The sequence below is a fragment of the Bombina bombina genome, unplaced genomic scaffold (genome assembly GCF_027579735.1).
Source record: "Bombina bombina isolate aBomBom1 unplaced genomic scaffold, aBomBom1.pri scaffold_1133, whole genome shotgun sequence".
Classification (NCBI taxonomy): Eukaryota; Metazoa; Chordata; class Amphibia; order Anura; family Bombinatoridae; genus Bombina; species Bombina bombina.
Window position 1 is genome coordinate 25,350 of NW_026512644.1, and position 16,442 is coordinate 41,791.

Here is a 16,442-nt window from a genome sequence, read left to right on the forward strand (position 1 = left end):
TATACAACCATGACCATTTCTCCTTTTTTTTCCATCTGTAAACTGTCACAAAGTCTGTCACTAACCTTTGGCTTACTGTATCCTAATAGCATAATATGTGCAGTCTGTGGTGTCAAATTTTAATTGCAGTCATTTCTCTAAGTAAAAAGTTTTTTTTTAAGATTACTAGTAATTTGATCTGCAGTCATTGGGACAACTCAGCTACACTTTTTTTTGTATTATCTTAAAAAACAACAAAACACACATTTTCTTAAAACACAACCATTATCATCATGTATATGTTAAAGAGAAAAACAAAAAGATCTGTGAACTGATCCATGGGTGACCCCCCTCTTTTGAATGGATCCTGTTAATAAATAAATACTTTGATACATATATAAAGATGTTTAACATTAATCATGAAAATCTTTTGATTTATTGCTATATTACAAATTAGTTGATAATTAAAGGGACACTGAACCCAAATTTTTTCTTTCGTGATTCAGACAGAGCATGCAATTTTAAGCAACTTTCTAATTTACGCCTATTATAATTTTTTCTTCGTTCTCTTGCTATCTTTATTTGAAAAAGAAGGCATCTAAGCTTTTTTTATTGGTTTACACCTCTGGGCAGCACTTTTTTATTGGTGGATGAATTTATCCACCAATCAGCAAGAACAACCCAGGTTGTTCACCAAAAATGGTCCGGTATCTAAACTTAAATTCTTGCATTTCAAATAAAGATACCAAGAGAATGAAGAAAATTTGATAATAGGAGTAAATTAGAAAGTTGCTTAAAATTTCATGCTCTATCTGAATCACAAAAGAAAAAAAATTGGGTTCAGTGTCCCTTTAAGTGATACATGATTAGGGTTGCCACCCGCCCCGGTTTCACCGGGACAGTCCCGGTCTGAGGCTCTGTGTCCCGTGTCCCGGAACTAGCCTCAAATGCCCCGGGCTAAGCGCTCCCTTGGCGCAGCAGTGAGCACAGATTTTATAAAAAATAAGCTGGCCAGAGGAGCGCTTAGCCCGGGGTTACTCAGGACCAAAGTGACATTAACACACCCGAGTATGGAAACGCTTCATAAACTCTGCACTAGGCTCCGCCTCCACCCCGTAACAAATCCGTGCATGGTTGTCATGGATTTCGGGTGACATGTGTGACGTGCCTTGGGGGGGCAGAGGCACCCTACCTCATTTAATTGGCTGAAAGGTTAAACATATAGTCTGCACTCTCCAATTGCAAGTGGCAGCCTTTGTCATCCCCCGCCCTTATTGGCCGCTTGGCATATTCTGTCACAAAATAGCTGGTGGGTGGATTTACATGTCTTGTTTTATGGAGTGTGCGCGCACAGTCTGTCATGCAGTGTTAGGGTTCAGTTACTGCCCAGCAGCTGCAGGTTAAAAAAAAAACAAGAAGAAATGAACAGCAGCCAATCAGCATCAGGAGTGTTGAGGTCATGAAGTGTTTTACTGTGATCTCATGAGATTTCATAGTAAACTTCCTTAAACTGAATAGGGAAAAGACATGCGTTTGTGTCAGGGTTTTTTCCCTGTTTTGTTTGCCATTGTGCTGCTGGCAGCCATTTTACTCACCTCTCTTGCTGACTATGGTGCATTGTGGGGGATGCTGCTCATTTCCTGCACTTCCTTTTATGGCCAGACTGGTGTGCATCATCTGTGTGAGACAGGATGCAGACTCAGAATTGTGATGTCATCACTTATTATTTAAAGGGCCTCTGTTCAGTATGCTTTGCCTTTGCGTTGTCTCAGACCTGTTTGTGAGAGTTCCTGACTCGGCTCGTCTGACTACCAGCTCTGGTTTTGACTCCTGGCTTGTTATTTGACTCGTGGACTTTTTATTATTTTTTTGTTATTAATAAAGGTGTGATTATTTTTGCACTTCTCGTCTCAGTCTGATTCCTGGCACCCTGACAGTTTTCAAGAGGCACACTCCCTTTCAGGTCCTAGGACAGGCATACTGATTTGCTGCTTAAAGTCCATTACAGTGGGGTGTGAATACTTAGGACATTTTGAGGTAAAATATCTTTATCTTTTACATATAGATGTTTAGGTGTTATTTTCTCATCAGCTTTGTACAGCCGTGCTGCACCACTTTCAAGTGTTTTAACATTTGGGTATCATGTCCCTTTAAATTAGGGCATCTATCCTTTTTCCATGACATGTAATTCCTATGGGGATCCTTCACTTTGGCTTCCTAACTGTAAACAGGTTCCATGATTCTACCTTAGTCCAGTAACTAGGTCTCTACCCCTGAGGGTTATCACAATCTAAAGTAATCCATGAAAAGGGGTAAATGGGGTTACTTTTATTTGTTATATCAGGAGATGATATAAGTAAATAAGTACTGTTTTTCTTAGTTATAAGTAAGTTTTTCCCTTTTTTTTCTTTTTTTTGTATAGTTCTTTACACTATGGATTTGATAGGCCACTGATGCCCCTGTTTCCACGCGAGCCTTCAGGCTCACTGGAAACAGCAGTTATGAAGCAGCGGTCTTAAGAACGCTATTCCTTAACTGGTCCACTGCCTCTGAGGCTGCAGACATCAATCCGCCCGATCCTATGCGATCAGGTTGATTGACACCCCCTGCTAGCGACCTATTGGCCGTGAATCTGCAGGGGGCGGCATTTCACAAACAGTTCACCAGAACTGCTTGTGCAATGTTAAATGCCGACAAGATATGCTGTCGGAATTCAGCGATGTCTGTCGGACATGATACGCTACAGCTGCCCCTATGTATTAAAAACTTTGGGTCAGTTCAAGATATAATGCTGTGTATTGTACCATGTAGCATCCTTCTGCACTAACCATGTTCTCTGAAATATTTCGTAAAATAGACTATATATTTAACCTCAGTCTGATCATGGACTAAACAGCAAATGTGAACAGACTTTATTTTACCAAGTTGCAGTGGTTCATTCTCAAAGACTTTCTAATATGAAAACTGACAACTATTGTAATCATCATTTTCCTATTGTTTTTATTTCTATAACATTCTAATAAAGAAAATAAAACATAAAAAAAGTAAGTTAAAGGAACAGCAAAACCCCAAATTTTCTTTCATGATTTGAATAGAAGATACAATTTTAACCCCTTAATGACCACATCACTTTTTCCATTTTCTGTCCGTTTGGGACCAAGGCTATTTTTACATTTCTGCGGTGTTTGTGTTTAGCTGTAATTTTCCTCTTTCTTATTTACTGTACCCACACATATTATATACCGTTTTTCTCGCCATTTAATGGACTTTCTAAAGATACCATTATTTTCATCATATCTTATAATTTACTATAAAAAAATGATAAAATATGAGGAAAAAATTGAAAAAAAACACACTTTTTGTAACTTTGACCCCCAAAATCTGTTACACATCTACAACCACCAAAAAACACCCATGCTAAATAGTTTCTAAATTTTGTCCTGAGTTTAGAAATACCCAATGTTTACATGTTCTTTGCTTTGTTTGCAAGTTATAGGGCAATAAGTACAAGTAGCACTTTGAAATTTCCAAACCACATTTTTTTTCAAAATTAGCGCTAGTTACATTGGAACACTGATATCTTTCAGGAATCCCTAAATATCCCTTGACATGTATATATATATTTTTAGAAGACACCCCAAAGTATTGATATAGGCCCATTTTGGTATATTTCATGCCACCATTTCACCGCCAAATGCGATCAAATAAAAAAAAAGTTCACTTTTTCACAAATGTTTTCACAAACTTTAGGTTTCTCACTGAAATTATTTACAAACAACTTGTGCAATTATGGCATAAATGGTTTTAAATGCTTCTCTGGGATCCCCTTTGTTCCGAAATAGCAAACATATATGGCTTTGGCGTTGCTTTTTGGTAATTAGAAGGCCGCTAAATGCCACTGCGTACCACACGTGTATTAGGCCCAGCAGTGAAGGGGTTAATTAGGGAGCATGTAGGGCGCTTCTAGGGTTAATTTTAGCTTTAGTGTAGTGTAACAGACAACCCCAAGTATTGATCTAGGCCCATTTTGGTATATTTCATGCCACCATTTCACCGCCAAATGCGATCAAATAAAAAAAATTGTTCACTTTTTCACAAACTTTAGGTTTCTCACTGAAATTATTTACAAACAGCTTGTGCAATCAGAAAGTCTGCCAGTACTATTTTTTTTTTTTTTTTAATTATTCTGCTGTGTAGGATCCCCACTTAACCCCCAACCTCCCTGACATCCCCCAAACAGCTTTCTAACCCTCCCCCTCTACCTTATTGGGAGCCATCTTGGGTACTGGTAGCTGTCTGCCAGTACCCAGTTTACAAGCCATTTTTTTTTCAGTGCCTTGAACAGCACTTGTTTATTGGTGCTGTCCAATCAGCAAGAACAACCCAGGTTGTGAACCGGCTTCTAAACTTACATTCTTGCTTTTTAAATAAAGATAGCAAAAGAATGAAGAAAAATTGATAATAGGAGTACATTAAAGAAAGTTGCTTAAAATTGCATGCTCTATCTGAATCATGAAAGAAAAAAATTTGAGTTCAGTGTCCCTTTAATGAAGAAGTAAGGTTTGTTTTAACATTTAAATGAACATTAAACACTTATTGCTTTTGTGTAAAATTATTGCTTGTCCCATGAGCCCTAGATAGACCAAAATGCAAATTCTGTCCCTCAGTTTTCCTCAAAATACTGCAAATCAATAGCTGGTTTAGGCAATCTGCAGCATTTGAAGAAATCATAGGTTACATAATTTGCTTTTTGTTTTAATAGCAATGAGGATGGTGTCAAAAGCAACACTCTAAACACTGTGGTGATTTTGAGATATATATATATATATATATATATATATATATACACACACACTCACCGGCCACTTTATTAGGTACACCTTGCTAGTACCGGGTTGGACCCCCTTTTGCCTTCAGAACTGCCTTAATTGTTTGTGGCATAGATTTAACAAGGTGTTGGAAACATTCCTCAGACATTTTGGTCCATATTGACATGATAGCATCAAGCAATTGCTGCAGATTAGTCGGCTGCACCCTTATGATGCGAATCTCCAGTTCCACCACATCCCAAAGGTGCTCTATTGGATTGAGATCTGGTGACTGTGGAGGCCATTGGAGTACAGTGAACTCATTGTCATGTTCAAGAAACCAGTTTGAGATGATTTAAACATCTTCTATTCTCCAATTTTGGTGAGCCTGTGCAAATTGTATCCTCAGTTTCCTGTTCTTAGCTGACAGGAGTGGCACCTGGTGTGGTCTTCTGCTGCATCAGCCCATCTGCTTCAGGTTTGAAGTGTTGTGCGTTCAGAGATGGTATTCTGCATACCTTGGTTGTAATGAGTGAGTTACTGTTGCCTTTCTATTATCTTGAACCAGTCTGCCCATTCTCCTCTGACATCAACAAGGCATTTTCGTCCACACAACTGACACTCAATGGATATTTTCTCTTTTTCTGACCATTCTCTGTAAACCCTAGATATAGTTGTGCGTGAAAATCCCAGTATTTAAGCAGTTTTTTAAATACTCAGACCAGCCCGTCTGGCACCAACAACCATGCCACGTACAAAGTCATTTAAAGGGATACTAAACCCAATTTTTTTCTTTCATGAATCAGATAGAGCATGCAATTTTAAGCAACTTCCTAATTTACTCATATTATCAATTTTTCTTTGTTTGCATGTTATCTTTATTTGAAAAAGGCAGAAATATAAGCTTAAGAGCCGGCCCATTTTTGGTTCACTACCTGGGTAGGGCTTGGTGATTGGTGGCTAAATGTAGCAAATCATTCAGCAAGCTGTACACAGGTGGTGAACCAAAAATGGGCCGGCTCATAACCTTACATTCTTGCTTTTGCAAATAAAGATAACAAGAGAAGGAAGAAACATTGATAATAGGAGTAAATTAGAAAGTTGCTTAAAACTGCATGCTCTATCTGAATCATTAAAGAAAAAAATTGGGTGTAGTATCCCTTTAAATCCACTTTCTTACCCCCATTCTGATGCTAATTTGAACTTCAGCAAGTTGTCTTCACCACGTCTAGATGCCTAAATGCATTGAAGCAATTGAACAGATGTACCTAATAAAGTGGCCGGTGAGTGTATGTATATATATATATATATATATATATATATATATATATATATATATATATATACATATACACACACACACACACACACGGTGGAATAGTGTGTGTAAGTGAGTGGATTTTTGCTCTAATGATGAAACAAAATTCCTAATTTGAATTAGACAACATTTTGGGGGCACTCACTCCTACTAAAGGGACACTGAACCCAATTTTTTTTCTTTTGTGATTCAGATAGAGCATGAAATTTTAAGCAACTTTCTAATTTACTCCTATTATCAAATTTTCTTCATTCTCTTAAGATCTTTATTAAAAATGCAAGAATGTAAGTTTAGATGCCGGCCCATTTTTGGTGAACAACCTGAGTTGTTCTTGCTGATTGGTGGATAAATTCATCCACCATTAAAAAAATGCTGTCCAGAGTTCTGAATCAAAAATAAAAGCTTGGATGCCTTTTTTCAAATAAAGATAGCAAGAGAATGAAGAAAAATTGATAATAGGAGTAATTTAGAAAATTGCTTAAAATTGCATGCTCTATCTGAATCACAAAAGAAAAAAATTGGGTTCAGTGTCCCTTAAAGTGAAGGTAAAGTTTTTGTACCCATCAATCCTATTTACAACCCTTTTAGTAACTTAAATCAAGTCGCTAGCTTTATTTTTGAAAAAACATTATTGATTTATGTAATTTTATATCTATATTTTTCTTACGCTTCCTTTCCGTTTCTCCTCCCATTCACTATTTCCTGGTTTAGGATACCGTGACGTATAGAGCGGTCCCACCCGCTCTATACGTGTATACTCAGCTCGTGCACATCGAGCATCGATTAACTGCGCATGCGCATCATTTTTAGACTGTCATCTTTGCGCATGCGGTAATCGCGGCTGCTGCTCTATACTTCGCATGCGTCAATACTTTGCAACATAGTATTGAATGAGTAACGAGATTCATTCAATACTATATTTGCCAACATAGAGACTGGTTCTTTTTTTTGCGATCATTCGCTTCCGTCAATTGTGAATGTTTCCACTTTGTTGCCGTTTTACTTCTGATGCGGTCAAAGCTATGCCTACAATAAATAGGGGATAATGCGCATGCGTGAAGCGTGAATGCGCGCGCTTGGGAACTGCAATTTAGAAACTGTTACGCATGCGCATCACGAACCAGACCATGATGACGTAAATTGACGGCCGCCTAACAGCCAGAGAATCATTTGGATGGCTGCACAATGTGATCGTTGTTTTAAAAAAAAAAAAAATTGACGGGTTGTTTTTCGGATAGCCGAGTAGATGAGAATAACATAGGATATCGCAGGTAATATAAAGATTTAGAAATATTGATGAATTAAACTTATATTTATTTGCCTTGATATATTTAATTTTTAAGAATAGAGCGTTTGTATTTACCTTCACTTTAAGCAAGGTCTAAGTATGGGTTGGGTGGCCCTGAAATGTAAATACTATCTATCTATCTATCTATCTATCTATCTATCTATCTATCTATCTATCTATCTATCTATCTTTACTACACACAAAGACAGTAGAACAACCCAACTGCAACTCTGAAACCATTTGATGTATTCCCACTTAAAAAATGCCAAAACAAACTTTCTAAGAAACATCAGTAATATGCATAAATGAATCTCTGTTCTACAAATTGTGCTCTTTATTATTCTAACTCTCAATTTTCTACATTTGTATAAGAAATACAGAGGTATATATTTGGGACCTGTATGTTATCATCTTTCTTTTTTTGTTTAATTTCTTGATGTTGATTGATTTTTTTTTGCATTCCTAGAATGCTACCAATATTTAATTATTTGGTAGACATGATTGTTGAATGAAACCATTGTTTGAGATCTATGATACAACATTGTAAAAAATATAATAATAAAACAACATATTTAAAGACAACATTTTTTTGCGCTTACCACATATGATGGTAACATCTGGCTAAAGATAGGCTTACCAGAAGTCCCACTTTTACTGGGATTGTCCCTGTTTGGAGGCACTGTCCCAGTGTCCCACCCGGTTGTCATTCTGTCCCAGTAGGGTTACCACTTCCGGGTTTCAAATCAGGTGTACGGGTTTCAGACCGCTTGAAACCCGTACACATTTAAAATGACTGGACTGTGGCTCTCCAGCATAGTTGGATGCTGGTACTTTGTTACATACAGCTCTGCTTAGCTTAACTTTCATGTCCTTCGAAGTTTACATTTAGTAATACAGGCTGAGTGAGTAGCATAGGGTTTTTTTTATTTTGTAGTACTACTTGGTTTATTTTTCTAACACCCCCCCCCCCCCCCCCCGACCCCTGGTGACATTGCCGGTAATACACCTTTAGGGGTATCCTATGGGTATTACCAGGAAGTGCAGACAGGCAAGATTTTTGGCCTGGATCTTGCTTTACTTCATACAGGATAGCATTTTGGCTGTAATCTTCCTGCATTATGGTATAGAGTAGCCTCTTAAACAGCTTTAGCAGGTATGTGTTTCTTTTTTACTTATTTCATTCAATGTTGTATTTATGCCTTATCAGTATTTGGCTCTGTTCCTTAATTAGACACATAAAACACATATTTCACTGCAGATATTAAAGGGGCAGTAAACCTAAAAAATAATGTAATATAATTCTGCACATAGTGTAGAATTATATTACATTATCTTAGTGCTAACTTTATACTTTAAAGTATTGCAGGCATATTTTATTAAAAAAAAGAATTTTTCAGACCGCCGCTCAGTGCTCTAGTGAGCGGGTCTGGCTTTTGGTCTAAGCGCATCTGGGCAGCTGTGTAGTCACAGCCCGGCCCGATTGCGCCATTACACTCAATGTAGCTCGCTCCTGCTCAGGATGTATATGCTTTTCACTATTTTATGAAATTGATAATTATGCTTGATGTTTGGCATTATTTAGAACCTGAGATTTAAATGAATGATTTATTTGCTCATGTTGTGTATGGGTTGTCATGACAACATAATGGTGTCTTTTTCACTAGGAGGTGGTGTTACTGTCTATTTAAACTGTGTGATTCACTTGTTTGACTGAGGAAGAGTATCCACGAAACATTACGCACATAAAAGCTACTACTTTAAAAGGACCGTTAATTGCCACGCCCCCTTGACCATGCCCCTGACCACACCCCCACTGGCACCGCACCAGGTGGTCCCTGTTTCACCTCTAAAAATTATGGTAAGCCTAGCTAAAGATACCATTTTAATTTCTAAATTTCTATTGCTTATGCCCAGTACAAAATAAAATATAAATAAATATATAGGGACATCTAAAGTCTCCAGAATAAGAGCTAAAAGGGTTAATCAAATAAACGGCTGTACATTGGTGTTTTATGAACCATTCCAATAAATGGTCTGTTTAGTTGGTTATGGTTCATTCCCGTAAGGCAAAATAATTATACAATGACAATAAAAACAAATAGTAGTAATAGGTTAAAAACAAATTGATAGTGTATGTGGGTGTTTTCTATGCACCTCATTATTAGTCATCCGTTTACATTTATCTCTACAATATTATAATATAGATATTATCTGATATATAGACACACATATCCGTGTGTGTGTTACGGTTGTGTACATATCCATATATACACTACATCCCTCCCTCATTCCACCTACACCGTCAATCCCCTTCCCCCCTCTCACACAGGCCCCGGATTGTAGTGACGTCACCGACAGCCATCTTTTCTGTCAGAGCTTGGAGAAGAAGGAGCAGCAGCAGCAGCACCAGAGACTGAACAGCAGCCAGCAAGATGTGAGTGACATTCAACTAATGCATACACAGCATTATGCAATGGTTCACGCGCATACATTGGCATTGCAGGCTACAATATATCACACATCTCTGTACAAGCACAGAGCGATATGATCTGATACTGGAGACAGCAGTATGCGAGGATTTGCTGATCCCGGTGAACACAGAAATATACTCTCTAGCAAGTTGTGACACACACTGCACCAAAGCTATCACACACGCTTACACACAGCATCCCACATACATCACACACTGCACCATGCAAAAAGATCATATCCAAACCATACATAGGTATCCTACATCCTGTTCATGCAGTGAAACACTATCCCCACACATAGATCATACACCAAATCCTATAAGATTTGCTCATCATATAAACCGTAACCAGTATTCTTTATTACACATATATTACAATAAGATCTGTACATACTGCAACCATAAAAAAAAATCTGAATGCCTCACACAAGGATCAGGAAGTACACTGCATTGTGTAGCACAAAGCGTTATTACCAACTGTATGTACCACATAGAGGGTAGTATAGCAACACCACATTACAGATGGAGGCCTAATTTATTTGTATGTACGTACATATGTGATCCTTACTGAGAGGTTGGGGGAGGGGAGAGAGATCCATTCTGGACCTGCAGCATCTACAGGGAACAGACATGGAGAGAGAGAGACTGAGATCAGAGCGCAGGGAGATCACATCCTGGCTCTGTAAATATGGAGTAAATGTATTAGATAAGCATCTCCATCTTCTTTCTACAGTAATCATGACATAGAGAGGTTATAATTCCATACATATTAATTTACAGATTTGTTGGGGTATTTAGTGTCATATGTAAATATACATAATCCTCATCATTAGGGAGGAACCACCCCCATCTTTAATAGCTGCACTATCATGGGGTGGAAATGTATCTATATATTTTTAAACTGTAAAAGGTTGAGTGTGTATATAATATATATTTTTATATATGTGTGTGTATAAATATAAATACATATTTTTTTTTAAATGAAATTAATTACATGATTGTGACACTGATTAACCTCAATATATACACACACACCACACACACACACATTTTGGCCTAGTTGCATTTTGTAATCTTTAGATGTGTGTTATTTATGTAGGTTGGGGGGTAGGCAGAATGTGTGTATATATATATATAAAATCATGGACCCTGTTATGTTAAATTGAAGATTTTACATTGCACTTCAATTTTGATTTAAATTGAGATTCTTGAAAGTATCTGATAAATATTAGTAACAAGATAAGGTGCTCTTGATGTATATAGATCTTGATAATCTGGGAGATGTTAAAAATTAATACAGTGGCTACCAAAAACTGTAGGAAATTGTAATCACATCATTATTTTTGTAGCTGTGTGTATTGAATGAATGTTTAATCTGCGTTATGTACATAAAGAATCTGACGGTGTAATGATGCAGTGTGACAAAGCTGCCTAGTAATACAATGTAAGAGCAGTGATGTACTGTTGATCTGATATAATGTTTTTTACATACTATAGAACATTATTACAGTATGTTGATGCAGAGTTCTGAATAGAAATATAACTTCTCTGCATATTGTCAAGGCTCAGATTACTAAATTAGATTGGCATCTAGACCTATCAGGACCTTCTTACATGATAGGATACAGACTGAGACAATCCTGGTTTATACTAAATGTAGTGTGGCCTTCTCACTGCAGATTATTTTGTACTCGCTGAAACATTGGTTATTTTGTGTTTTATGTGGGGTGGGTTGCTTACTGCAGTGTCAGTAGAGGGTCAGACAGCATTGTGTTACTCTCTCTAAATAACCTCTACAAGAATCAGAAACTACACTAATTTTATTTTTTTAAATATTGTGTAGATTATATAAAGAGACATATCCAGTGCTAGATATTTTTCATTGATATGGATTTTAAGAAATAGGGTAAGAGAATCACAGATACTCAGCTTATGTAGACTGAACTCCAGTAGTGATGTTTTATACCTTTATGTAGGGTAATCTGTTTGCAAATTAACAGTGCTAGACTAATATTTTAGGATTTTTATCCTTTGTGTTACTGAATACTGATTTAATATCAAATCAAGTCTTACACAGAGGTTGTTTATTATGCTGGAAAACCATACTAAAGTTCTTAATGTCATCTCACATTTTGCTGGTACTCTATACAATATTGGTACGCCCAACAAATGTAAACTATTAGGAAAATCTCAAATGGATAGGATTTGAATTGAATTTACAATGGCCTACTGGAGAGATATTATAAAGACAAGCAATATGTGGTGTAGATGCACTGAAAGCCAATGTGTAAATTTAGTATTGACTTTTATCTCATGCAAGGATGTACCTGATAATAGATAATCACTAGACTGGATTCCCAAAAATCTACAGGCTCTGTGAGATAGCTTCCTGTAACCCCTTGCGGGCCTCAAAGGATCCACTAACAAATGGCTGACCACTTGAGGTCACTGTCCGCTGCTTTCCATACAGTGTACTGAAGCTTGCTGGAACAGCATTTTTCAGGGTTATTGGGTTTAACATGGCAGCACCCGACACTGCTAAAAATCCTTGATTTAATGCTTATTTAATATATTTTTCTATTAGCTTAGCAAGTTTATCTTGTGTTTATGTATGTATGTGTATTTATATACACATATATATTAGATACACTCACTCACTCACTCACTCACACTCTCTCTCTCTCTGACAAAATAAGGTATGGATAGTTTAGAGCTTCTAAAGAACCATTATTAACCCCATAGTGACCAGACAATTTTTCAATTTCCTTGTCCTTAAGGACCAGGGCTATTTTTACATTTTTTGCGGTGTTTGTATTTAGCTGTAATTTTCTTCTTATTCATTTACAGTACCCACGTATATTATATACCGTTTTTCTCGCCATTAAATGGACTTTCTAAAGCTACCATTATTTTTATCATATCATATAAGTTACTATAATTTTGTTTTATAAAATATGTTGAAAATATAAAACACTTTTTCTAACGTTGACCTCCAAAATCTGTTACACATCTACAACCACCAAAAAACTCCTATGCTAAATAGTTTCTAAATTTTGTCCTGAGTTTAGAAATACCGAATGTTTACATGTTCTTTGCCTTTTTTCCAAGTTATAGGGCAATAAATACAAGTAGCACTTTGCTATTTCAAAACCATTTTTTCCCCTCAAAATTAGCCATAGTTACATTGTAACACTGATATCTGTCGGGAATCCCTGAACAAACCTTCACGTGTATATTTTTTTTTTTTAGTAGACAACCCAAAGTATTGATCTAGGCCCATTTTGGTATATTTCATGCCACCATTTATCGCCAGATACGATCAAATAAAAAAAATCGTTAACTTTTTTTTACTAACTTTTTCACAAACTTTAGGTTTCTCACTGAAATTATTTACAATCAACTTGTGCAATTATGGCACAAATGGTTGTAAATGTTTCTCTGTGATCCCCTTCGTTCAGAAATAGCAGACATATGGCTTTGGTATTGCTTTTTGGTAATTAGAAGGCCACTAAATGCCGCTGCACACCACACGTGTATTATGCCCAGCAGTGAATTAGGGAGCTTATAGGGTTAATTTTAGGTGTAGTAGACAACCCAAAGTATTGATCTAGGCCCATTTTGGTATATTTCATGCCACCATTTCACCGCCAAATGCGATCAAACTAAAAAAATCTTTAACTTTTTCACAATTTTAGGTTTCTCACTGAAATTATTTACAGTTTGTGCAATTATCGCACAAATGGTTGTAAATGCTTCTCTGGGATCCCCTTTGTTCAGAAATAGCAGACATATATGGCTTTGGTGTTGCCTTTTGGTAATTAGAAGGCAGCTAAATGACGCTGCGCACCACACTTGCATTATGCCCAGCAGTGAAGGGGTTAATTAGGTAGCATGTAGGGTTCATTTTAGATTTAGTGTAGAGATCAGCATCCCACCTGACACATCCCACCCCCTGATCCCTCCCTGACCCCCATCAAAAAGCTCTCTTCCCTCCCCACCTCACAAATGTCACTGCCATCTTAAGTACTGGCAGAAAGTCTGCCAGTACTAAAAAAGCTTTTTTTATTTATTTTTTTATAAATATTGATTCTGAAGTGTTGGATCCCCCTATACAGCTCTCTAACCCTCCCCCCTCTACTTATTTGCAGCCATCTTGGATACTGGCAGCTACTATTTTTTTTATTATTATTTATAATTAAAACTTTTCTGTAGTGCAGCTGCCCCCCATCAATACCCTATCTCCCTCCCCCTCCCTTTACATGCTTTTCAAAACTTTAGTATTTATTGGGCAAATGTGGTGTGCGCCCCCGCCCCCTCTACACGCTACCGCAAATGTGTGCGCACTTAGGGAACAAAGGGACAGGAAGCAACCATCGATGGGCCGCCTACCAGCAGTAGCTCCCACCCACCAACGATCGGTACCATCGATGGCCGATGCAGAGAGGGCCACAGAATGGCTCTCTCTGCATCGGATGCTTAAAAAAGGGTATTGCAGGATGCCTCAATATCGAGGCAATACCTTGAGAGCTGCTGGAAGCGATCACAATCGCTTCCAGCTCTCAATTAGACCAAGGACGTACCAGGAACGTCCATTGTCGCTAACTGACAGTTTTTGCAGGACGTACCTGGTACGTCCTTCGTTGTTACGTGGTTAAAAAATATTTGTGTGTGTGTACCCTTAAGGACCGGGCATTAGGTAGCTTGCAAGGTTCATTTTAGCTTTATTGTATATATTAGCCTCCCAGCTGACACTTCCCACCCTCTGATCCCTCCCTGATCCCTATCAAATAGCTCTCTTCCCTCCCCCAACCCCCACTGGTCACCCCCATCCTAAGTACTGGCAGACAGTCTACCAGTATGCGGTTTTAGACCTTTTTATTATTTATTTTTAATTATTTTGTTTATTATTATTTTCTGCAGTGTAGGATTACCCCCTTACATCCCCACCTCCCTGATCCCTCTGAAAAAGCTCTCTAACCCCCCCCCCCAACTAATTTCCACCATTTTAGGTACTGGTTGCTGTCTGCCAGTTCCCCTTTTTTCCATATTTTTTAAGATCTATTTTATTAAAAAAAAAACAATTTTTTTTCTGTAGTGTAGCTAACCCCCAAACCATCCCCCTCCCAGATCGATTTGTCACCCTCTAAACTCCCTCCACTATAGAAACCCCTCTCCCTACTCCACCCTCCCTGCCGCTCTAAGCATTTTGATTTTCTGTAGTGTAGCTGTCCCACCGGTTCCCGCCTCCCTCCTAACCCTCCCACATCACCAACAATCGGCATCCCCGCTGCCCGATGCAGAGAGGGACACAGTTTGCATCGGTACCTCTGCAAGTCTTGCACTCTCACCAACTCTTGCAACTTGTCAGGGTGCTATGAAAGTAATTGCAGAAATGTATAAAAGAAGCACTCACTGAACTTACTCCAACAGTGACAAAAGTTTAATGGAATATAGTGACGTTTCGGGACAGCAACAGTCCCTTCCTCTGACCAGAGGAAGGGACTGTTGCTGTCCCGAAACGTCACCACTCCATTAAACTTTTGTCACTGTTGGAGTAAGTTCAGTGAGTGCTTCTATTTATATATATATATATATATATATATATATATGTATATAATTATATTATATTATATTATATTATAAACATATTCCCCTATGTGAAGAACGCTGGAATGTAAAATATTTACAGTATATAAACGGATAAAACCATTGTAAAATATTAATATTGAATAAATATGCTTTTTTGATGTTTTCAGGTATTTGACTGCAAAGGGCTCCAATCTACACACATACATTTATATTTATATATAACCTGCCTAGCGTAAATCTTGATTGTGCTCTTGCATTCGTATTTTCTTTCAACTTGTAATATGCGCATTATTTCCGTTGTGCACAAAAAGCCAAAAATATCGCTCTTGCGCTAAAGTTAGTGCTCCACTTGTAATCTAGCCCAGTGTTTGTCCTTACCATCTCTTGTAAAAAGACGGGCTCGTCCGGGATTTGAACCCGGGACCTCTCGCACCCAAAGCGAGAATCATACCCCTAGACCAACGAGCCAGCTGTCTAGTTGAACAGCTATAAACAAGGAAAACATATTTTTTTGTAAACTCTATTAAACGTTTACCTTTCATATAGTTACCTCTTTTTAATACTGCAGTAAACACTAACTATGCTTTAAACAAGTCCCTACACCAGTCACATTCATCCCTAAACATTCATATTGTATGTAAGCTCTTCTGAACAGAATTGTTTTCCCAACCTGCTTACCCTGGTGAAAGAATATAACCTAGCTGATCTGATAGATTTTTCTTTTTCTTTCAAAAGAGCTTTATTGAGACATAAAAAGTTGTACAAAACTGAGAGAGGTCAAAAACAATGTGAATATAGACTACAAATATAAATCAACCCTTTGCCAGTTACGAGGGTTTTATAAGGTGCTTATGTTGCAATGCCCATAATCGAGCAGCCGGGAGGACTGTGCGTCCCAGGTCCGTCTAAACTACACTGAAGGTTTTACTTTTATAGGGGAGTTTTGAAAGATTGCTTGAACGGTAGAGATCTACATAGTAGGGATAGACC

At 37.7% G+C, this 16,442-nt stretch overlaps 1 non-coding gene across 1 annotated transcript; it reads right to left on the reverse strand.

Annotated features, from left to right (window-relative positions):
- Positions 1 to 15,848: 15,848 nt before the first annotated feature.
- On the reverse strand, positions 15,849 to 15,920 carry TRNAP-UGG (transfer RNA proline (anticodon UGG)). The gene has a single exon. It is a non-coding gene; the product is annotated as a tRNA-Pro (tRNA).
- Positions 15,921 to 16,442: the final 522 nt, after the last annotated feature.